Source organism: Lathyrus oleraceus, chromosome 5, assembly GCF_024323335.1.
Source record: "Lathyrus oleraceus cultivar Zhongwan6 chromosome 5, CAAS_Psat_ZW6_1.0, whole genome shotgun sequence".
NCBI lineage: Eukaryota > Viridiplantae > Streptophyta > Magnoliopsida > Fabales > Fabaceae > Lathyrus > Lathyrus oleraceus.
The window spans coordinates 542,283,089-542,295,341 of NC_066583.1; the positions used below are offsets into that span (position 1 = coordinate 542,283,089).

Below are 12,253 nucleotides of genomic sequence, written 5' to 3' on the forward strand. Positions count from 1 at the left end.
AACAAGCCAATCACTTCTATCCGACAGCAGGATATGAGACGCTTGAAGACATAATGACAGTAGCAGAATTAAAGTCAATAGGACTTTTCCTTCATAGCTTGTTCTTTGCTTTCTTGACAATTTCCTCTTACTAGGATTTATGTCTCCTTGTATTCAAATTGCCTGTTTATAGGACCTCTTTCAAAATCAATACAATTTTATTTCCAAAAAGATGCTTTTGTTTTACTTTCTCTGTTTTGTTTGCGTAAACGTCCATTGATTTAATTTGAATTAATATATGCATTTGAATATGATTTTTGTTTACCAAAAATACATGCATAAAATAGCAATAGCAGTTACAAAAGGACTTTAGGTTCGAGGATAAAGTCTAACCATGCTTTCCGATGAATCCAGTTGCTAATCCTATTCCCCAGCAAAACCAGTTATTTCCCAGAAGAAACTGGCATTACTAGACAGACTGGTCATCTCTTCCATCCCCAGCCAGGCTCTGTTGAATATTTCTACCATCAGACAGAAATCAGATATCCCTAGCTAAGAAAGGGTCATCAATACAAACATCTCCAATCAGAATATGGGGATTTATTTTCCCCTGGCAAATTTTTCAGACGCATAATTCATTCATGCATCATTTCGCATCATACGCATGCATACAATGTTCACATTTATTTTTGAAAGCATAAAACATCTCATGCATCGTGACATGGCATGAGGCTAACTTTTTTCCAGGTTAATTATCCTCCCGATCTAATCAAAACAAAGGTTCATCCAGACGGACACCCTCATTGGTTACATTTGAGATTCAGATGCATCTTTCAGATATAATCCATATGAATATTCATTCTGATAAGCACTCTGATATCCTCCTAATGGTGGCATCTTTAAGCTCATCCCAGACATTTATTGCAAATACAACATATACAACATATGATTCCTTCAACTGTGCCAATACGGTCTAGCGTACGACCCATTTGGATATTCATCCCCTCAGATACTACCTAGCGTACGGTACATCCCGAGGTGTAGTCTAGCGTACGACTACTTTTTGTCAGATACAGCCCAACGTACGGCTCATTCTGCAACTCAGATACGATCTAGCGTACGATCCATTCTGATCTTCTTTCCTCAGATACTACCTAGCGTACGGTACATCCCGAGGTGTAGTCTAGCGTACGACTACTTTTTGTCAGATACCGCCTAACGTACGGCTCATTCTGCAACTCAGATACGATCTAGCGTACGATCCATTCTGATCTTCTTTCCTCATATACTACCTAGCGTACGGTACATCCCGAGGTGTAGTCTAGCGTACGACTACTTTTTGTCAGATACCGCCTAACGTACGGCTCATTCTGCAACTCAGATACGATCTAGCGTACGATCCATTCTGATCTTCTTTCCTCAGATACTACCTAGCGTACGGTACATTCCGAGGTGTAGTCTAGCGTACGACTACTTTTTATCAGATACAGCCTAACGTACGGCTCATTCTGCAACCCAGATACAACCTAACGTACGGCTCATTCTGCAACTCAGATATGATCTGGCGGATGATCCATTCTGACCTGTTATCCCCAGCAGCGTATGACCCATTCTGATCTTTTCTCCCCAGTGAGGTCGCCAGCCTAACGGATGGCTCATTCTGCTACTCAGAGACGATCTAACGTACGACACACTCTGAAGCCCTCATCATTATACCTTCTGGATGGCATCTTTAAGCCCATCTCCATCAAGACTAACTTTTAACAAGTGCAAATTTTAGGGGCATTCTAAGTGTTCAATAATCTTCCACCTCCAGACCACGAATGGCGTACATACCATTCTAACTCTCTCGGTTCAAGAATATTGAACAGGGGCAGCTGTCATACCCCAAAATTTGCCCGTTAACCGTGCAAGACATTTTTCAAGACACTCCAACTCATTTTTTCAAGACGTTGATATTAAAGGAACAAAGGCCCAGCACACAGGTGGCCAAATCCAAAAAATGACTTAAAATGGCTTGCTCGCTAGGCGAGCAAAATCCTTCGCCTAGCAAACTTGCGAGTACCAGAAATTTTGGGCTTCATTCTGAGCCCATCAGGTCAAAAAAAAAAACTATTATAAATACCAAGACCTCATTCAGAAAAGGAAGAGACAGAGAGGAAGGAAAACCCTAGCAAGCAAACCCTAACAGAGGCAATAGGAGCAAACCCTGGAGGCTAACCAAGAGAATTCAGAGCAACCTTAAGGGAAACCCTGAAGGAAACTCATATGCACAAAGGTTACCTCCACCCAACTCAATCCGGCATCAACCCTAAGAGCGTTCTGCCAATTCAAGGTTGCAACTCAATTGCAAACAGGTTTGCATTACTATTACCGCTTTATGTTCCTAATTCACATGTGATATCATAATTGAATTCATAAATATATTTGAGGTTTTGCATGTGGACTTAAGTATGTCTGGATATCTTGAATGTTTCACCATGTAATTGCTGTAATGGATGCCATAGGGTTTGGAGCTTGCTGAAACCGTACTGCTGTTAAATTCAAAACCCGCAGCCGTTCGCTAGCACATCGCCAAGCGAACATGTAGCGAGTGCTCGCTAAGCCTTCGCTAGGCGAGGCAGTAGCGAACATGACAGTCACTGTTTTTCGTTCTGTTTTGATCTTTGCTCATCTGACCTGTTTTATTATAACCATGCTTTGTTTACCTGATACTATTACTTCTTTGGTGTAACTCTTGATTGCACCCCATTTGGTGTTCTGACCTGTTTGCGGAATTTTGTAAGGGCTCACATACTCCCGAAGAAGGTAGCTTGCTAGGTATTCCACTTTATTTGTGGGATACCCTTATGGAGATTCATCCTAATTACCTAATTGATTACAAATGTTTTGGAGATTCATCCTAATTACCTAATTGATTATAAAATATTGCCTTTGAATATGTGATCTTGGACCTCTCTTTGTTGCCTTACGGTATTACGGTATTACGGTCATGTCCCGCGAATGTGGGGATACACTTAGCAAAGATCCTTCGATTAAATCATCAGGTCCCTATAAGATAAATCATAGTCCCTCGGATGTTGCCTGCGAATATATGATTTTGTCCCTCGATGACCCTTCGTTGTAGCCTACGGTTAAATGATGATTGTCCCTTCGAATGCTAAGGTATCCTTGCAAATGTTTCCTTCAATGACCAATCGATGACCCTACGATGTCCCTTTACATCCAAAGGATAAAACTACTTACTTCTCAATAGTAAGGACAGTTTTACCCTCATAAGGATAGAAAATGCCCATAAAGACCTTGGGTAGGTATAACTCTTAAATGCTGAATCACAACTCAAAATACTTTTCACACCTCACACTTTGCAAAACATCTACTAGAAAATCACCACTTGGTATACATTCGTACTAGAATCATTGCCAAGTTATATTTTTCTAAACAGTTTTCTAAACAGCTTTCAAAATTAAACGAGATAAACACTTTGTATACATTCGTACAAGAATCATTACAAAGTTAAACTCTCTTTCCAAAACATTTTCTAAACAGCTCTCACACACTTTTTCAGATAAGAAAAACATAAGTGATCAAGCAATTAAGAGCCCATGGATAACCATGGATACAAAGGGTGCTAACACCTTCCCTTTGTATAATGTACCTCCCGAACCCAAAATCTAATCAAGGTCTTTCCTGTTCTTTTCCGCCTTTCCTTATTGGATAAAAGAAAAGTCGGTGGCGACTCTTGCTATCCGCGACATTTGCTTTCCAAAGCAAAAACACACAAAGTCAGTTCACCGTATGACATGAGGAAACAAACATTTAACATGCGATTATTGAATTAATATCATTGTATTAATCAATTATGCCAACAATGTCTTCACTTCTCCTTTTGGCATGGGAGAAGGGTTTTTAAACAAAATGAACACATTACATTGACTTATGGATAACTGTTGGAACATCAACAGCAACCCAATTATTGCAAATTCCTCCAGGTATGACAAAGTTGCCAAGGTCTTCCTCTTCATCTTCTTCAACGATGGCAGCAGCTTCCTGATCTTCAATGGTGTGGATGAAACCTCCACTCTGAAACATCCCAAGATCATTGGAAACACCAGAAGAATATCCTATACCAGCCCAGGACTTGTTATCTTCCAACTTGATCATTTTCCCCAAACCAGTAGTTGCACCATGCTCAATGGCCAACTTCGCGTCATTATAGGAGACAAATGAAGAAAGTCCTTTCCTAGAAGGCTCAGCAATAGATAAGGCTTGGAACAGAGTTCCAACCTCATCCTCAGCATCAATATAGGAAAAGGAAGATAAATGGCTGACCAAGAGAGCCTTCTCTCCCCCTATCACCACCAACTTTTTGTTCTTAACGAACTTCAACTTTTGGTGCAGGGGGGATGTCACGGCACCTGCCTTGTGAATCCATGGTCTACCAAGCAAATGGCTATATGATGGATGTATATCCATGACCTGGAAAGTGATCTGGAAATCACTAGGTCCAATCTTGATTGGGAGGTCTAATTCGTCAATCACAGTTTTTCGCGATCCATCAAAAGCTTTCACTCCCACTCCACTCTGCCTCATGGGAGGCCCCTGATATGAAAGTTTGGCAATAGTGGATTTTGGCAATACATTGAGTGATGACCCTGTGTCCACCAACACATTGGACAGGGCATCGTCTTTACAATTCATAGATATATGTAAAGCCAAATTGTGGTTTTTTCCCTCCTCGAGAAGATCAGCATCACAGAAGCTCAAGTTATTGCAGGAGGTTATATTTGTAACAATGCTATCAAACTGCTCAATCGTGACATCGTGATCCACGTATGCCACGTCCAACACCCTCTACAATGCTTCATTGTGTGGCTCGGAATTCATCAGCAAAGATAAGAGAGATATCTTTGATGGAGTTTGAAGCAACTGATCCACAACATTATACTCACTCCTCTTTATGAGCCTCAACATCTCATCACCATCCTCTTTTAACATGCCAGACTGGCCAACCAGGATAGGAGTATTATTGGTTTTAACAACAACAGGGTCAACACCCTTCACAACAGGAACATACTGGTTTGAAGAAGAAGTCCCCACGGGACCGGCAGGACTGACAACAGCTCTCTTCATAACGTCTTCGTGGGATTTCGGCTGAGCCGAGAAAACACGACCACTACGGGTCACTCCACTAACGTCAGAAGTGCTTACCACAGAAGTTGAGGGCAACGGGACCTCCTTCCCATCCTCTAGCATAACAATATTATAACGGTACGGGACCGTTTTATCTGATACATACGGGACAGGACCCGCTAGCTTGATCACAAGAGTTGGTGACACTTTCTTCTTGCTGCCATCGTACTTGATAACAACAGGATCAGGAATTTTGAATATGGGAGTAATAACATCAACTTCGTCCTCATTATGATTCTGAAGTATCTCGATCATCCCCTGGTCCAACATCTCTTGGATGTCCCTTCTCACTTGACGGCATCCTCTTTCATTGATAGTGCACACCTGGCACCTATCATGATTATGCTCATCATGACTATGTTCACACAACAGCTTATGCATCTCTACCAAGGATTGCCTTATGTCATTCACATAAAGGACTTTGTACTTGCCAGGGTACCTCTGAACCATATTAACAGCTGCTTTCCCATGCTCGGGCAATGGGTTCTTCTTCACATTAGGGTCTACGTCTTCAAAGAACAGTATCCCACTCCTCACAAGGTCTTGCACCTTGGTCTTCAAAGGAAAACAATTTTCCACGTCATGTCCGGGAGCACTGGAATGATACACACGGTGAAGTTCAGGCTTGTACCACCATTGGGGATTGGCTGGCACAGCAGGAAGATCACACGGAGTTATCAGCTTCCTATCGATTAAGGAAGGATAAAGTTCAGCGTACGTCATAGGAATCGGGTCAAAGGTCACCCTCTTCCTCTCATAGTTGCTGGTGCTAATGTTGTTATTGTTGCGAGGCTCGTAAGCATGTTGTTGTTGACGATGTTGTTGTGGTTGTTGTTGAACTTCTCTGAAAGTAGGTGCTATATGAGCCACCCGGTGTTGGTTAACATCTGGTCGGACCTCTTTCCTCCTCACAGAGGGAATTCTCTTAACATGGGAAGAAGCAGCATAAGTCTCCCCTTCCTTCTTCCTAGCAAATCCTCCGTACTTCTTTGCCGAGGAACCATCATCACGAGACAAACGTCATTCACGGACCCCCTCTTCTAGCAACTATGAGAGGACCAATCGTCAATCTATAGATTACTATCGTTACAGGTAAAGACAGGTTGAATGTATTTCACGTCAGTTAAGTGATGTTTCGATTGTCTAAATAGAACTACTTATGAGGCAATATTTTCTACTCTTGAAAAGAATCCATTTAACAGGAACTGTCGCTTTCGCGTATTTAGAACTGAGTTTACCCTTAAATTAAGGCCTTTTATTGTCACTTATAAAAGGTGCGCAGAACACTAAAGTAGTAGACTTATTTTTAAGAAATGAGACTCGTAAACTTAGTTGAAAAGTGATTTTGATTTGGAAAGTTTACCCAAGGAGTTTCCTGATTTTAAATCCATCAACGCGTTCGAAAACAGTTTCAAAAATAATTTTTCCTTAAAGTGATAAAAATTCCTAGTTACTAAGCCAGGGTGCTTTCGCACTCCTCGAATAATTAAAACTAACCAAGTTTGTTTTAGAAAACTCAAGTTAAAAATCAAAGCAGCCTTTAAAGTATTTCTACAGATTCAATATGTGAAACATTACTTTAACCGCGATCCTTACATTCTAACATTTAAAAGATTTAGCCAGACATGGTAACACAAACAAACACAATGGTGTTAATCATGATGAAAAGTTTGTTTTAGAATGTGAGACGTAAAGAAAGCGCGTAAAGTAAATAAAGTAAAGCGAGTGCGGAAAATAAATAAAGTAAAGCGAGTGCGAAAAATAAATAAAGTAAAGCGAGTGCGGAAAATAAATAAAGTAAAGCGAGTGCGGGAAATAAACAAAGTAAAGCGAGTGCGGAAAATAAATAAAGTAAAGCGAGTGCGGAAAATAAATAAAATAAAGCGAGTGCGAAAAATAAATAAAGTAAAGCGAGTGCGGGAAATAAACAAAATAAAAGCGTAGACATAAAGTAAATAAAATAAAAGCGATGCGGGAAATAAATAAATAAAGCGATAAATAAGAACCTGCTACAAATGGAGGGCTTTAAATCTGGTACAAAAATAAACCTCTGACTCCTGAAGCTAAAGACGACAGCAACTCGAAATGACCCAACTCAATCTCACATAGGTGCGATAACCCCCCGATGTGATGGATTACCGCTATTACAAATGATAAATATATGCTTAGTGTTGTAAAACTAAGTTGGATGATTAGAAAATGAAATGGAACGAACTATTTATAGAGGATTTCAGCAGCTTGCAAAGACCATGGTGCCCTCCAACTTCTCCTTAGTGGGAACGTGATTTCCAAATGTGGCGTCCGTCATCCCTTCATGGCGCCCGCCATGTGTGTAAATGGGGTGGATCATGGGAACGTGGCAGTTACCTCCTAGTTGAGGGATGATGACTCATGGCTTCTCCTATAGTGGCCGCCATGTGCAACGCCATGTGTGTAATTTCGCCGAAAAACCCTAATTTTAGGTCTTTTTGCTTTGTTTCTTCCAAAAGAGTCCGAAAGTGCTAAATATCTGAAAACAAGATAAAAGAGAGCATAATACAAACAAAATGATAATAAAGTCCTAATAAACATGTGAAATCCGAGTCAAAAACACGGTGTAATTCAGTGTGATCAATAGGGGCAGCTGTTATACCCTAAAATTTGCCCTCCCCTTTCTCACCTATGCATCTAATCGCTCGATTAAGAGATAGCTTGCATACATTCATAATTCATCCATATGCATCATTCATCATGGATTCAGAAGAAACTTAGGGCTTATGGAGCTAGGGTTTGTGTGGATGTCAAAGCTCAAAGGCATGGTCTAACAATATCATCAGCATGGGGGGATGTGAAACCCTAATGATGGTGGTGAAGGCTTGAATTCAACAAAGTTGTGATCAGCCAACCCAGGGCCTTCAAAACCCTAATTTCTCAAGGCTTGATCTTAGGGAGCTTCCCCAGGCCTTATCCTGGTCTCCAAAACCCTAATCAGGAAATGGTGAATCAGATGGACTTGGTGGCCTGATTGTGCTTCCATGACCCTTCAATCTTCACACATTATCAATATGTTTGGCCTAACCTTACTTTGGGCTTATAGGAGTTGTGGTCTTGGTCCAAAGTCATGGTATTGTCCATGTGATTGTGGATACATCCATGGTCCTGGTCATCTAAACAACCAAACTTCTCGTGTCTCTAGCCACTTGTTGGTCATGCCATTGGTTCATGGATACTATGTTAAAACCTTAATCTTATGATTTCATTTCATGGTCTTGTTAACATATATCATCAGTCAAGTTATCTTCTTTTCAAAAGTCAAACATTCAAGTCACAAATGAATCAATTGTAAAACCAATTTCAAAAAATTTTGAAACCATTTCAATCCATTCCATGTCATTTTAAACCATTATATATGATTCTACACAAGAAAATACAAAGTTTGATATTTTGACCAATTTGTTGACTTTGGTCAACAATTGACATTTTGGTCTTTGACCAAAGTCCACCCAAAATCCCTAAACCCTAAAAACATCCATAATCATCAATTCAATGTCCTTTTACAAGAAAAATACAAGGAAAAGTGAATTTTGATTGATTGTTAACTTTAGTCAACAATTGACTTTTTGGTCAACTTTGACCAAGGTCAACCTTCCCATTTTTGACCCTCTTAAATCTAATCTAACCCACTTGGCCTTGACACATCATCCAAAGATATTGATTTGATATTCTTTGCTTGGTTTCTTCATTTTCAAGTAACTTGGCCCATTTTCAAAATCACACTTACCATGCCATGACTTGGTCATTTTGCCTTGCCAATCATAACTCTACCTTGATAGACATGGTCCTGCATTCACCCATAATCAAATACCACAATCAAGTGATCAAACATGACACCTACATAACCATTTGGACATACTAGCATATGCATTTGGCCTTAAACTTATGATGATGAGAAAGGCTCATAAAGGCTGCAACAAAGTCACCAAAATAAACCACACAAAAAAACCAAACCACAAATCTCAAACATGTTCTTCATTTTATGATTCTGTAAGCCATCAAATACAAAGTCAACACAAGCAGAGTGAAAAATTGTTACAACTATAATCAAAATTCCTAACAGCCTAACATCCAAATCCAGCACCAACATAACTTAACAGTTCGAATCCATTTCAGCAGGCAAGTATTGAAGGCGGTGCAAGGCTCGGTTCTGATCTGGTGGCTTTCACGCTTGTTTTTAATTTTGCAGCTATCGTCTGTCAGTACTTATCTTTCCGGGTTGATGTGATCACTGGAAGAGATCTGGCTCAGATTTGCAGTGACGAGTATGATAGATGGACATGCCTTTTCCTTGGAATTCAAACTGAACTTTCAGTGATTGTGCTAGATCTTAACATGGTCTTGGGAATAGCACAAGAATTAAATCTTATTTTTGGGTGGGACTTGTTCACCTGTATCTTTTTAACTACCACTGGTGCTGTTTTTAATATACTTCTCCTTGACATTGAGAAGATAAAATACCGAGGAGAGTTTGTGGCAGGCTTTGTATTGTTATCTTTTATACTTGGACTACTCATCAATCAATCAGAAGTTCCACTTTCTATGAAAGGAATAATAATAAAGTTGAGTGGACTACATTTATGCTTATGAGTCTTCTTGGAGCAACTCTTGCGCCTCACAACTTTTACCTTCATTCCTCCATTGCATAGCGGCATCAGGGACCGTAAAACATTTATAGGGATGCATTGTGTCATAATCACTTTTTTGGCCATCTTATGTGTCTTCCGTGGCCTTCATTTGGTAAATGATAGGCTGATGACCATATATGCAAACACATTTTATAGTACAGACCATGTTTTGCTTACCTTTCAAGGTGCATTGTCATCAATGGAACGGGTGTTGCGCAGCCTAATAGCTCTGCTTGGCTTTGTAGTCATTCTGTTTCTTGCAAATCAAACTACTGCAAGAAAAAATCATTCCTAATCGAACCAGGAATACCACCTTGTAACTTCGTGACTAAAGGAAACATTAGCCGAATTGCTTCGAACCACAATCCGATTAACTCAAACCAGTACCATATTAGGCCTAGCAAAGCACCACAAACCGCATCCACATCAAATATCCATCAACCTGCACCTGGAAATCCATTCAAACACCAAGCCGAATTCAGCATACAAATAGAAGCCCTAAGCCAGACTTGACATAATTGTGCTGCCATCAATAATTACCAACAAGTTCAAACAAGATAGCCATGAGTCTATGTACACACACAAATAAAGCAAGAAGCTATAGATAATAACAGCATGGAGTTAGGCAGGATGGCAATAGGACCATTAACTAATCTCATTGGCATAAGTCACAACTTACAGCATATAACAACTTTCAGACTTTTCCAACGGTGCTTACCCAAAACTTAACTTAAGACCTTGGCTAATGGTTAGTTAGTAGCAACGGAATATATTTTGGAACTTTGCAACACGACATTTTGAAGTCGGCTGGGCATTTTAACTGCACTTCAATACACAATTTCATTCACTGTGTAAGTTCATAATAAGCCAGTATAATGTACTAAATAACAATGTTAGCTTATTTGCACTCCATGACAAACTACAAACTTGTTGCAAAAAGCTATTGTGTGGAAATTCTGCAAAACAGACTGTTATGTGGAAATTTTGGAAAGGTTATTGTGTTAACTTGAAGCCTACAACTGTAAATCTATCCATTTGCTTCGTGACGGAATGAAGCAAGCCCATAGCTGATAGGCCCTACAACAGGCCATTTCAAAACACATCATAAGCATACATGTCTAACAAACATAAATTCATGCACTTAGCAGCATTCAAACAGAAACTTACACAAGTCGCCAATTCAAAACCGACTACACATTCATATAGCAGGTGTATAGCTTATGACTTTTAACAGGTCCCTTAACAGGCTGTTACACCTATCTCATAACTACCCTTCAGAACAACAATGGAAATAACCCATTGAATAACCATAGCTAACTTTAACAGTTCAATTCACAACTAGCATACTCAATTATTTCCACATACCAAAGCCATTCATAATTTCAAACCAAACCAAAGTCACTTTGAATTAACTTGTAACTTGGACAGTAGGTCCTTAAAAAACCACTTCAGCTTAATCTCAATCTCCTTCTAACCTACAATAGCCAGTCAAAATTCACTTCATTCATTAACCAACTAAAGCCAACTTAACTAACTGAGTCATGTATAACTAACTGAGTTCAATTCAAACTCAGTGAGCCAAGGTTAACTAACTCCCAACCTAAATCTAACTGAATCAAAACCTCATTCCAAGCCTAACCTAACTCCAAACCTAAACTCTATTTAAACAATTCACCTCTCTCATTTTCAGAACCTTGGAACCTTGTGTGAATTTGTGCGAATTCTCTTGCAATCTCTTCCCTCACCCTCACCAGAGCTCTATTTCTCTCTCATAGAAGCCATTGAAGCTTCACCTTGAAGCTTCAATTTCGCTTGAGCTAAACCACCACACTCTCACTCTGCATCGATCCAGTTCAGAAGAAGAAGAAAGAGACGAAAAGAAGAAGAAGAAGAAAGAATCAAGGTCAGAAAGCTTACCGGTGGATTCTCCGATCATCTTCTCCGGTATGTCATTTATCATTCAGTATCGTTTTCTTGTTCTGAGCTCACCAAGACGTAGCATCTAGGTTAGGGAGTGGAACCCCCATAGTATTAGGGATTGATCTCCACCGAACGCTATTTAATTTGACTTGTAGACCGTTAGGGTTCTTCTGTTCAGCGGTTCGATTCAACCGGTACAAGAGTTGTTTCATAATTCCATTGTCATATTCATGCTCAGCTTGATATCACGCATCCAATGGTGGTGGTGTTTAGGTATAAGCCACTACCGGCGCCGGCGACGGACGCCGGTGCGGCGAACCACAGGGAATGGAGAGGTGGGGTTGCGCGCGTTGGAATTCATTTGAACTCTGTTGACTTGGACAATTCAACACAGGTGTGAGGTTTGGGCTTAGGCCCACTGATTTCCTTTTCACACCACACACATCACCAATGCACCCCCTAGTGACTTTGGGAAGAAATAGATTTGGGCTTAACCAAGC

General features: G+C 40.1%; 1 long non-coding RNA gene across 1 annotated transcript; it reads right to left on the reverse strand.

The window, feature by feature from the left end:
* Positions 1 to 9,136: 9,136 nt before the first annotated feature.
* LOC127086244 (uncharacterized) lies at positions 9,137 to 12,100 on the reverse strand. Its single transcript, XR_007789445.1, has 2 exons — positions 11,751 to 12,100; positions 9,137 to 10,281 (listed from the first exon to the last, which is right to left on the reverse strand). It is a non-coding gene; the product is annotated as an uncharacterized LOC127086244 (long non-coding RNA).
* Positions 12,101 to 12,253: the final 153 nt, after the last annotated feature.